Below are 12,194 nucleotides of genomic sequence, written 5' to 3' on the forward strand. Positions count from 1 at the left end.
GTCATACTGTTTACACAGTACCCCAGTGGCCTAAGACACTGGCCTCCTAAGCCATGGATTGTGAGTTTCTAGTCTTTTCTGAAGTGGCTGAGAGCAGAGTGGCGCAGCGGAAGGTGCTGGGCCCATAACCCAGAGGTCGATGGATCGAAACCATCCTCTGCTAACCAGATTTTTTTTTAATGAAACGCAAGCCAGAAATTAGAAGCTAAATTGAATTTGCGTCTCTCAGTGCTATCCAGTAACCCATTATTTTTACTGCTTCTATCAGTTCGTACTGTTTGCAGAAGGTAAACAGTGTCCCCAGTGGCCTAGACACTGGCCTCCTAAGCCATGGGATTGTGAGTTCTAGTCCTTTTCTGAAGTGGTGAGAGCAGAGTGGCGCAGCGGAAGCGTGCTGGGCCCATAACCCAGAGGTCGATGGATCGAAACCATCCTCTGCTAAACAGTTTCCTTTTAGATTTTTAAGTGCGAACAAAAAAACAAAAAAATTGTCGATTTCATGGCATGTCTCATTGCCATTAACATTTGTTTTTACCTCTTCCAACAGTTTGTATAGGTCATACTGTTTTACACAGTACCCCCAGTGGCCTAAGACACTGGCCTCCTAAGCCATGGATTGTGAGTTCTAGTCTTTTCTGAAGTGGCTGAGAGCAGAGTGGCGCAGCGGAAGCGTGCTGGGCCCATAACCCAGAGGTCGATGGATCGAAACCATCCTCTGCTAACCAGATTTTTTTTTAATGAAACGCAAGCAGAAATTAGAAAGCTAAATTGAATTTGCGTCTCTCAGTGCTATCCAGTACACATTATTTTTACTGCTTCTATCAGTTCGTACTGTTTGCAGAAGGTAAACAGTGGCCCCAGTGGCCTAAGACACTGGCCTCCTAAGCCATGGATTGTGAGTTTAGTCTTTTCTGAAGTGGCTGAGAGCAGAGTGGCGCAGCGGAACGCTGTGACTGGGCCATAACCCAGAGGTCGATGGATCGAAACCATCTCTGCTAAACAGTTCTTTTAGATTTAAGTGCGAACAAAAAAACAACAAAATTGTCATTTCATGCATGTCTCATGCCATTTATACATTTGTTTTTACCTCTTCCAACAGTTTGCCTATAGGTCATACTGTTTACACAGTACCCCAGTGGCCTAAGACACTGGCCTCTAAGCCATGGATTGTGAGTTCTAGTCTTTCTGAAGTGGCTGAGAGCAGAGTGGCGCAGCGGAAGCGTGGGGCCCATAACCCAGAGGTCGATGGATCGAAACCATCCTCTGCCCTAACCAGATTTTTTTTTAATGAAACGCAAGCAGAAATTAGAAAGCTAAATTGAATTTGCGTCTCTCAGTGCTATCCAGTACACATTATTTTTACTGCTTCTATCAGTTCGTACTGTTTGCAGAAGGTAAACAGTGCCCAAGTGGCCTAAGACACTGGCCTCCTAAGCCATGGATTGTGAGTTCTAGTCTTTTCTGAAGTGGCTGAGAGCAGAGTGGCGCAGCGGAAGCGTGCTGGGCCCATAACCAGAGGTCGATGGATCGAAACCATCCTCTGCTAAACAGTTTCTTTTTAGATTTTAAGTGCGAACAAAAAAAACAAAAAAAATTGTCTTTCATGGCATGTCTCATTGCCATTATACATTTGTTTTTACCTCTTCCAACAGTTGTATAGGTCATACTGTTTACACAGTACCCCAGTGGCCTAAGACCCTGGCCTCCTAAGCCATGGATTGTGAGTTCTAGTCTTTTCTGAAGTGGCTGAGAGCCAGAGTGGCGCAGCGGAAGCGTGCTGGGCCCATAACCCAGAGGTCGATGGATCGAAAACCATCCTCTGCTAACCAGATTTTTTTTTAAATGAAAACGCAAGCAGAAATTAGAAAGCTAATTGAATTTGCGTCTCTCAGTGCTATCCAGTAACACATTATTTTTACTGCTTCTATCAAGTTCGTACTGTTTGCAGAAGGTAAACAGTGCCCCAGTGGCCTAAGACACTGGCCTCCTAGCCATGGATTGTGAGTTCTAGTCTTTTCTGAAGTGGCTGAGAGCAGAGTGGCGCAGCGGAAGCGTGCTGGGCCCATAACCCAGAGGTCGATGGATCGAAACCATCCTCTGCTAAACAGTTTCTTTTTAGATTTTAAGTGCGAACAAAAAAAAACAAAAAAATTGTCGTTTCATGGCATGTCTCATTGCCATTATACATTTGTTTTTACCTCTTCCAACAGTTTTGTATAGGTCATACTGTTACACAGTACCCCAGTGGCCTAAGACACTGGCCTCCTAAGCCATGGATTGTGAGTTCTAGTCCTTTCTGAAGTGGCTGAGAGCAGAGTGGCGCAGCGGAGCGTGCTGGGCCCATAACCCAGAGGTCGATGGATCGAAACCATCCTCTGCTAACCAGATTTTTTTTTAATGAAACGCAAGCAGAAATTAGAAAGCTAAATTGAATTTGCGTCTCTCAGTGCTATCCAGTACACATTATTTTTACTGCTTCTATCAGTTCGTACTGTTTGCAGAAGGTAAACAGTGCCCCAGTGGCCTAATGGATAAGGCACTGGCCTCCTAAGCCAGGGATTGTGGGTTCAAGTCCCATCTGGGGTGGATGGAAGCAGAGTGGCGCAGCGGAAGCGTGCTGGCCCATAACCCAGAGGTCGATGGATCGAAACCATCCTCTGCTAAACAGTTTCTTTTTAGATTTTAAGTGCGAACAAAAAAAACAAAAAAAATTGTCGTTTCATGGCATGTCTCATTGCCATTATACATTTGTTTTTACCTCTTCCAACAGTTTGTATAGGTCATACTGTTTACACAGTACCCCAGTGGCCTAAGACACTGGCCTCCTAAGCCATGGATTGTGAGTTCTAGTCTTTTCTGAAGTGGCTGAGAGCGAGTGGCGCAGCGGAAGCGTGCTGGGCCCATAACCCAGAGGTCGATGGATCGAAACCATCCTCTGCTAACCAGATTTTTTTTTAATGAAACGCAGCAGAAATTAGAAGCTAAATTGAATTTGCGTCTCTCAGTGCTATCCAGTACACATTATTTTACTGCTTCTATCAGTTCGTACTGTTTGCAGAAGGTAAACAGTGCCCCAGTGGCCTAAGACACTGGCCTCCTAAGCCAGGATTGTGAGTTCTAGTCTTTTCTGAAGTGGCTGAGAGCAGAGTGGCGCAGCGGAACCGTGCTGGGCCCATAACCCAGAGGTCGATGGATCGAACCATCCTCTGCTAACAGTTTCTTTTTAGATTTTAAGTGCGAACAAAAAAACAAAAAAATTGTCATTTCATGGCATGTCTCATTGCCATTATACATTTGTTTTTACCTCTTCAACAGTTTGTATAGGTCATACTGTTTACACAGTACCCCAGTGGCCTAAGACACTGGCCTCCTAAGCCATGGATTGTGGAGTTCTAGTCTTTTCTGAAGTGGCTGAGAGCAGAGTGGCGCAGCGGAAGCGTGCTGGGCCCATAACCCAGAGGTCGATGGATCGAAACCATCCTCTGCTAACCAGATTTTTTTTTAATGAAACGCAAGCAGAAATTAGAAAGCTAAATTGAATTTGCGTCTCTCAGTGCTATCCAGTACACATTATTTTTACTGCTTCTATCAGTTCGTACTGTTTGCAGAAGGTAAACAGTGCCCCAGTGGCCTAAGACACTGGCCTCCTAAGCCATGGATTGTGAGTTCTAGTCTTTTCTGAAGTGGCTGAGAGCAGAGTGGCGCAGCGGAAGCGTGCTGGGCCCATAACCCAGAGGTCGATGGATCGAAACCATCCTCTGCAAAACAGTTTCTTTTTAGATTTTAAGTGCGAACAAAAAAAACAAAAAAAATTGTCATTTCATGGCATGTCTCATTGCCATTATACATTTGTTTTCCCCTCTTCCAACAGGTTTGTATAGGTCATACTGTTACACTACCCAGTGGCCTAGCCACTGGCACTCCTATCATGGGATTGTGAGTTCTAGTCTTTTCCTGAAGTGGGCTGAGAGCAGAGTGGCGCAGCGGAAGCGTGCTGGGCCCATAACCCAGAGGTCGATGGATCGAAACCATCCTCTGCTAACCAGATTTTTTTTAAATGAAACGCAAGCAGAAATTAGAAAGCTAAATTGAATTTGCGTCTCTCAGTGCTATCCAGTACACATTATTTTTACTGCTTCTATCAGTTCGTACTGTTTGCAGAAGGTAAACAGTGCCCCAGTGGCCTAAGCCTAATGACACTGGCCTCCTAAGCCAGGGATTGTGGGTTCAGTCTTTTCTGGGTGGATGGAAGCAGAGTGGCGCAGCGGAAGCGTGCTGGGCCCATAACCCAGAGGTCGATGGATCGAAACCATCCTCTGCTAACCAGATTTTTTTTTATGAAACGCAAGCAGAAATTAGAAAGCTAAATTGAATTTGCGTCTCTCAGTGCTATCCAGTACACATTATTTTTACTGCTTCTATCAGTTCGTACTGTTTGCAGAAGGTAAACAGTGCCCCAGTGGCCTAAGACACTGGCCTCCTAAGCCATGGATTGTGAGTTCTAGTCTTTTCTGAAGTGGCTGAGAGCAGAGTGGCGCAGCGGAAGCGTGCTGGGCCCATAACCCAGAGGTCGATGGATCGAAACCATCCTCTGCTAAACAGTTTCTTTTAGATTTTAAGTGCGAACAAAAAAAACAAAAAAATTGTCGTTTCATGGCATGTCTCATTGCCATTATACATTTGTTTTTACCTCTTCCAACAGTTTGTATAGGTCATACTGTTTACACAGTACCCCAGTGGCCTAAGACACTGGCCTCCTAAGCCATGGATTGTGAGTTCTAGTCTTTTCTGAAGTGGCTGAGAGCAGAGTGGCGCAGCGGAAGCGTGCTGGGCCCATAACCCAGAGGTCGATGGATCGAAACCATCCTCTGCTAACCAGATTTTTTTTTATGAAACGCAAGCAGAAATTAGAAAGCTAAATTGAATTTGCGTCTCTCAGTGCTATCCAGTACACATTATTTTTACTGCTTCTATCAGTTCGTACTGTTTGCAGAAGGTAAACAGTGCCCCAGTGGCCTAAGACACTGGCCTCCTAAGCCATGGATTGTGAGTTCTAGTCTTTTCTGAAGTGGCTGAGAGCAGAGTGGCGCAGCGGAAGCGTGCTGGGCCCATAACCCAGAGGTCGATGGATCGAAACCATCCTCTGCTAAACAGTTTCTTTTTAGATTTTAAGTGCGAACAAAAAAAACAAAAAAAATTGTCGTTTCATGGCATGTCTCATTGCCATTATACATTTGTTTTTACCTCTTCCAACAGTTTGTATAGGTCATACTGTTTACACAGTACCCCAGTGGCCTAAGACACTGGCCTCCTAAGCCATGGATTGTGAGTTCTAGTCTTTTCTGAAGTGGCTGAGAGCAGAGTGGCGCAGCGGAAGCGTTGCTGGGCCCATAACCCAGAGGTCGATGGATCGAAACCATCCTCTGCTAACCAGATTTTTTTTAATGAAACGCAAGCAGAAATTAGAAAGCTAAAATTGAATTTGCGTCTCTCAGTGCTATCCAGTACACATTATTTTTACTGCTTCTATCAGTTCGTACTGTTTGCAGAAGGTCAACAGTGCCCCAGTGGCCTAATGGATAAGGCACTGGCCTAATGGAAAGGCACTGGCCTCCTAAGCCAGGGATTGTGGTTTCAAGTCCCATCGGGGTGGATGGAAGCAGAGTGGCGCAGCGGAAGCGTGCTGGGCCCATAACCCAGAGGTCGATGGATCGAAAACATCCTCTGCTAAACAGTTTCTTTTTAGATTTTAAGTGCGAACAAAAAAAAACAAAAAAATTTGTCGTTTCATGCATGTCTCATTTGCCATTATACATTTGTTTTTACCTCTTCCAACAGTTTGTATAGGTCATACTGTTTACACAGTACCCCAGTGGCCCTAAGACACTGGCCTCCTAAGCCATGGATTGTGAGTTCTAGTCTTTTCTGAAGTGGCTGAGAGCAGAGTGGCGCAGCGGAGCGTGCTGGGCCCATAACCCAAGGTCGATGGATCGAAACCATCCTCTGCTAACCAGATTTTTTTTTAATGAAACGCAAGCAGAAATTAGAAAGCTAAATTGAATTTGGCGTCTCTTCAGTGCTATCCATACACATATATTTTACTGCTTCTATCAGTTCGTACTGTTTGCAGAAGGTAAACAGTGCCCCAGTGGCCTAAGACACTGGCCTCCTAAGCCCATGGATTGTGAGTTTCTAGTCTTTTCTGAAGTGGCTGAGAGCAGAAGTGGCGCAGCGGAAGCGTGCTGGGCCATAACCCAGAGGTCGACTGGATCGAAACCATCCTCTGCTAAACAGTTTCTTTTTAGATTTTAAGTGGCGAACAAAAAAAAACAAAAAAATTGTCGTTTCATGGCATGCTCATTGCCATTATACATTGTTTTACCTCTTCCAACAGTTTGTATAGGTCATACTGTTTACACAGTACCCCAGTGGCCTAAGACACTGGCCTCCTAAGCCATGGATTGTGAAGTTCTAGTCTTTTCTGAAGTGGCTGAGAGCAGAGTTGGCGCAGCGGAGGAAGCGTGCTGGGCCATAACCCAGAGGTCGAGGGATCGAAACCATCCTCTGCTAACCAGATTTTTTTTTTAATGAAACGCAAGCAGAAAATGGAAGCTAAATTGAATTTGCGTCTCTCAGTGCTATCCAGTACACCATTATTTTTAATGCTTCTATCAGTTCGTAATGTTGCAGAAGGTAAACAGTTCCCCAGTGGCCTGATGGATAAGGCACTGGCCTCCTAAGCCAGGGATTGTGGGTTCAAGTCCCATCTGGGGTGGATGGAAGCAGAGTGGCGCAGCGGAAGCGTGCTGCGCCCATAACCCAGAGGTCGATGGATCGAAACCATCCTCTGCTAAACAGTTTCTTTTTAGATTTTAAGTGCGAACAAAAAAAACAAAAAAAATTGTCGTTCATGGCATGTCTCATTGCCATTATACATTTGTTTTTACCTCTTCCAACAGTTTGTATAGGTCATACTGTTTACACAGTACCCCAGTGGCCTAAGACACTGGCTCCTAAGCCATGGATTGTGAGTTCTAGTCTTTTCTGAAGGTGGCTGAGAGCAGAGTGGCGCAGCGGAAAAGCGTGCTGGGCCCATAACCCAGAGGTCGATGATCGAAACCATCCTCTGCTAACCAGATTTTTTTTAATGAAACGCAAGCAGAAATTGGAAAGCTAAATTGAATTTGCGTCTTCAGTGCTATCCAGTACACATTATTTTACTGCTTCTATCAGTTCGTAATGTTTGCAGAAGGTAAACAGTTCCCCAGTGGCCTGATGGATAAGGCACTGGCCTCCTAAGCCAGGGATTGTGGGTTCAAGTCCCATCTGGGGTGGATGGAAGCAGAGTGGCGCAGCGGAAAGCGTGCTGTGCCCATAACCCAGAGGTCGATGGATCGAAACCATCCTCTGCTAACCAGATTTTTTTTTAATGAAACGCAAGCAGAAATTAGAAAGCTAAATTGAATTTGCGTCTCTCAGTGCTATCCAGTACACATTATTTTTACTGCTTCTATCAGTTCGTACTGTTTGCAGAAGGTAAACAGTGCCCCAGTGGCCTAATGGATAAGGCACTGGCCTCCTAAGCCATGGATTGTGGTTCAAGTCTTTCTGGGGTGGATGGAGCAGAGTGGCGCAGCGGAAGCGTGCTGGGCCCATAACCCAGAGGTCGATGGATCGAAACCATCCTCTGCTAAACAGTTTCTTTTTAGATTTTAAGTGCGAACAAAAAAAACAAAAAAAATTGTCGTTTCATGGCATGTCTCATTGCCATTATACATTTGTTTTTACCTCTTCCAACAGTTTGTATAGGTCATACTGTTTACACAGTACCCCAGTGGCCTAAGACACTGGCCTCCTAAGCCATGGATTGTGAGTTCTAGTCTTTTCTGAAGTGGCTGAGAGCAGAGTGGCGCAGCGGAAGCGTGCTGGGCCCATAACCCAGAGGTCGATGGATCGAAACCATCCTCTGCTAACCAGATTTTTTTTTAATGAAACGCAAGCAGAAATTAGAAAGCTAAATTGAATTTGCGTCTCTCAGTGCTATCCAGTACACATTATTTTTACTGCTTCTATCAGTTCGTACTGTTTGCAGAAGGTAAACAGTGCCCCAGTGGCCTAAGACACTGGCCTCCTAAGCCATGGATTGTGAGTTCTAGTCTTTTCTGAAGTGGCTGAGAGCAGAGTGGCGCAGCGGAAGCGTGCTGGGCCCATAACCCAGAGGTCGATGGATCGAAACCATCCTCTGCTAAACAGTTTCTTTTTAGATTTTAAGTGCGAACAAAAAAAACAAAAAAATTGTCGTTTCATGGCATGTCTCATTGCCATTATACATTTGTTTTTACCTCTTCCAACAGTTTGTATAGGTCATACTGTTTACACAGTACCCCAGTGGCCTAAGACACTGGCCTCCTAAGCCATGGATTGTGAGTTCTAGTCTTTTCTGAAGTGGCTGAGAGCAGAGTGGCGCAGCGGAAGCGTGCTGGGCCCATAACCCAGAGGTCGATGGATCGAAACCATCCTCTGCTAACCAGATTTTTTTTTAATGAAACGCAAGCAGAAATTAGAAAGCTAAATTGAATTTGCGTCTCTCAGTGCTATCCAGTACACATTATTTTTACTGCTTCTATCAGTTCGTACTGTTTGCAGAAGGTAAACAGTGCCCCAGTGGCCTAAGACACTGGCCTCCTAAGCCATGGATTGTGAGTTCTAGTCTTTTCTGAAGTGGCTGAGAGCAGAGTGGCGCAGCGGAAGCGTGCTGGGCCCATAACCCAGAGGTCGATGGATCGAAACCATCCTCTGCTAAACAGTTTCTTTTTAGATTTTAAGTGCGAACAAAAAAAACAAAAAAAATTGTCGTTTCATGGCATGTCTCATTGCCATTATACATTTGTTTTTACCTCTTCCAACAGTTTGTATAGTCATACTGTTACACAGTACCCCCCCAGTGGCCTAAGACAACTGGCCTCCTAAGCCATGGATTGTGAGTTCTAGTCTTTTTCTGAAGTGGCTGAGAGCAGAGTGGCGCAGCGGAAGCGTGCTGGGCCCATAACCCAGAGGTCGATGGATCGAAACCATCCTCTGCTAACCAGATTTTTTTTTTATGAAACGCAAGCAGAAATAGAAAGCTAAATTGAATTTGCGTCTCTCAGTGCTATCCAGTCCACATTATTTTTACTGCTTCTATCAGTTTCGTTACTGTTTGCAGAAGGTAAACGTTGCCCCAGTGGCCTAATGGATAAGGCACTGGCCTCCTAAGCCAGGGATTGTGGGTTCAAGTCCCATCTGGGGTGGATGGAAGCAGAGTGGCGCAGCGGAAGCGTGCTGGGCCCATAACCCAGAGGTCGATGGATCGAAAACCACTCCTCTGCTAAAACAGTTTCTTTTTAGATTTAAGTGCGAACAAAAAAACAAAAAAAATTGTCGTTTCATGGCATGTCTCATTGCCATTATACATTTGTTTTTACCTCTTCCAACAGTTTGTATAGGTCATACTGTTTACACATACCCAGTGGCCTAAGGACACTGGCCTCCTAAGCCATGGATTGTGAGTTCTAGTCTTTTCTGAAGTGGCTGAGAGCAGAGTGGCGCAGCGGAAGCGTGCTGGGCCCATAACCCAGAGGTCGATGGATCGAAACCATCCTCTGCTAACCAGATTTTTTTTTAATGAAACGCAAGCAGAAATTAGAAAGCTAATGAATTTGCGTCTCTCAGTTGCTATCCAGTCCACATTATTTTACGCTTCTATCAGTTCGTACTGTTTGCAGAAGGTAAACAGTGCCCCAGTGGCCTAATGGATAAGTCACTGGCCTCCTAAGCCAGGATTGTGGGTTCAAGTCCCATCTGGGGTGGATGAAGCAGAGTGGCGCAGCGGAAGCGTGCTGGGCCCATAACCCAGAGTGCGATGGATCGAAACCATCCTCTGCTAACCAGATTTTTTTTAATGAAACGCAAGCAGAATAGAAGCTAATTGAATTTGCGTCTCTCAGTGCTATCCAGGTACACATTATTTTTACTGCTTCTATCAGTTCGTCTGTTTGCAGAGGTAACAGTGCCCAGTGCTAAGACACTGGCCTCCTAAGCCCATGGATTGTGAGTTCTAGTCTTTTCTGAAGTGGCTGAGAGCAGAGTGCGCAGCGGAAGCGGTGCTGGGCCATAACCCAGAGGTCGATGGATCGAAACCATCCTCTGCTAAACAGTTTTCTTTTTAGATTTTAAGTGCGAACAAAAAAACAAAAAAAAATTGTCGTTTCATGGCCATGTCCTCATTGCCATTATACATTTGTTTTTACCTCTTCCAACAGTTTGTATAGTCATACTGTTTACACAGTACCCCAGTGGCCTAAGACACTGGCTGCCTAAGCCATGATTGTGAGTTCTAGTCTTTTCTGAAGTGGTGAGAGCAGAGTGGCGCAGCGGAGAAGTGTGCTGGGCCCATAACCCAGAGGTCGATGGATCGAAACCATCCTCTGCTAACCCAGATTTTTTTTTTAATGAAACGCAAGCGAAATTAGAAAGCTAAATTGAATTTGCGTCTCTCAGTGCTATCCAGTACACATTATTTTTACTGCTTCTATCAGTTCGTACTGTTTGCAGAGGTAAACAGTGCCCCAGTGGCCTAAGGATAAGGCACTGGCCTCCTAAGCCAGGGATTGTGGTTTGCAAGTCCCATCTGGGGTGGATGGAAGCAGAGTGGCGCAGCGGAAGCGTGCTGGGCCCATAACCCAGAGGTCGATGGATCGAACCATCCTCTGCTAAACAGTTTTCTTTTAGATATTTAAGTGCGAACAAAAAAAACAAAAAAAAATTGTCGTTTCATGGCATGTCTCATTGCCATTATACATTTGTTTTTACCTCTTCCAACAGTTTGTATAGGTCATACTGTTACACAGTACCCCAGTGGCCTAAGACACTGGCCTCCTAAGCCCATGATTGTGAGTTCTAGTCTTTTCTGAAGTGGCTGAGAGCAGAGTGGCGCAGCGGAAGCGTGCTGGGCCCATAACCCAGAGGTACGATGGATCGAAACCATCCTCTGCTAAACCAGATTTTTTTTTTATGAAACGCAAGCAGAATTAGAAAGCTAAATTGAATTTGCGTCTCTCAGTGCTATCCAGTCCACATTATTTTTACTGCTTCTATCAGTTCGTACTGTTTGCAGAAGGTAAAGCAGTGCCCCCAGTGGCCTAATGGATAAGGCACTGGCCTCCTAAGCCAGGGATTGTTGGTCAAGTCCCATCTGGGGTGGATGGAAGCAGAGTGGCGCAGCGGAAGCGTGCTGGGCCCATAACCCAGAGGTCGATGGATCGAAACCATCCTCTGCTAAACAGTTTCTTTTTAGATTTTAAGTGCGAACAAAAAAAAAACAAAAAAATTTGTCGTTTCATGGCATGTCTCATTGCCATTATACATTTGTTTTACTCTTCCCAACAGTTTGTATAGGTCATACTGTTTACACAGTACCCAGTGGCCTAAGACACTGGCCTTCCTAAGCCATGGATTGTGAGTTCTAGTCTTCTGAAGTGGCTGAGAGCAGAGTGGCCGCAGCGGAAGCGTGCTGGGCCATAACCAGAGGTCGATGGATCGAAACCATCCTCTGCTAAACAGTTTCTTTTTAGATTTTAAGTGCGAACAAAAAAAACAAAAAAAATTGTCGTTTTCATGGCATGTTCTCATTGCCATTATACATTTGTTTTTACCTCTTCCAACAGTTTTGTATAGGTACTACTGTTTACACAGTACCCCCAGTGGCCTAAGGACACTGGCCTCCTAAGCCATGGATTGTGAGTTCTAGTCTTTTCTGAAGTGGCTGAGAGCAGAGTGGCGCAGCGGAGCGTGCTGGGGCCCATAACCCAGAGGTCGATGGATCGAAACCATCCATCTGCTAACCAGATTTTTTTTTTTAATGAAACGCAAGCAGAATTAGAAAGCTAAATTGAATTTGCGTCTCTCAGTGCTATCCAGTACACATTATTTTACTGGCTTCTATCAGTTCGTACTGTTTGCAGAAGGTAACAGTGCCCCGTGGCCTAAGACACTGGCCTCCTAAGCCATGGATTGTGGGTTCAAAGTCCCATCTGGGGTGAATGGAAGCAGAGTGGCGCAGCGGAAGCGTGCTGGGCCCATAACACAGAGGTCGATGGATCGAAACCATCCTCTGCTAACCAGATTTTTTTTAATGAAACGCAAGCAGAAATTAG

The 12,194-nt window shown here is 45.2% G+C and overlaps 5 non-coding genes across 5 annotated transcripts; all 5 read left to right on the forward strand.

The window, feature by feature from the left end:
- The first annotated feature begins 2,513 nt into the window (after positions 1-2,513).
- Positions 2,514-2,586, forward strand: trnar-ccu (transfer RNA arginine (anticodon CCU)). The gene has a single exon. It is a non-coding gene; the product is annotated as a tRNA-Arg (tRNA).
- A 4,116-nt stretch (positions 2,587-6,702) lies between these two features.
- Positions 6,703-6,775, forward strand: trnar-ccu (transfer RNA arginine (anticodon CCU)). The gene has a single exon. It is a non-coding gene; the product is annotated as a tRNA-Arg (tRNA).
- Positions 6,776-7,261: 486 nt separating this feature from the next.
- trnar-ccu (transfer RNA arginine (anticodon CCU)) lies at positions 7,262-7,334 on the forward strand. Its single transcript has one exon. It is a non-coding gene; the product is annotated as a tRNA-Arg (tRNA).
- A 1,883-nt stretch (positions 7,335-9,217) lies between these two features.
- Positions 9,218-9,290, forward strand: trnar-ccu (transfer RNA arginine (anticodon CCU)). The gene has a single exon. It is a non-coding gene; the product is annotated as a tRNA-Arg (tRNA).
- Positions 9,291-9,776: 486 nt separating this feature from the next.
- trnar-ccu (transfer RNA arginine (anticodon CCU)) lies at positions 9,777-9,848 on the forward strand. Its single transcript has one exon. It is a non-coding gene; the product is annotated as a tRNA-Arg (tRNA).
- The last annotated feature ends 2,346 nt before the right edge of the window (positions 9,849-12,194 follow it).

The sequence above is a fragment of the Oncorhynchus kisutch genome, unplaced genomic scaffold (assembly GCF_002021735.2).
Source record: "Oncorhynchus kisutch isolate 150728-3 unplaced genomic scaffold, Okis_V2 scaffold746, whole genome shotgun sequence".
Classification (NCBI taxonomy): Eukaryota; Metazoa; Chordata; class Actinopteri; order Salmoniformes; family Salmonidae; genus Oncorhynchus; species Oncorhynchus kisutch.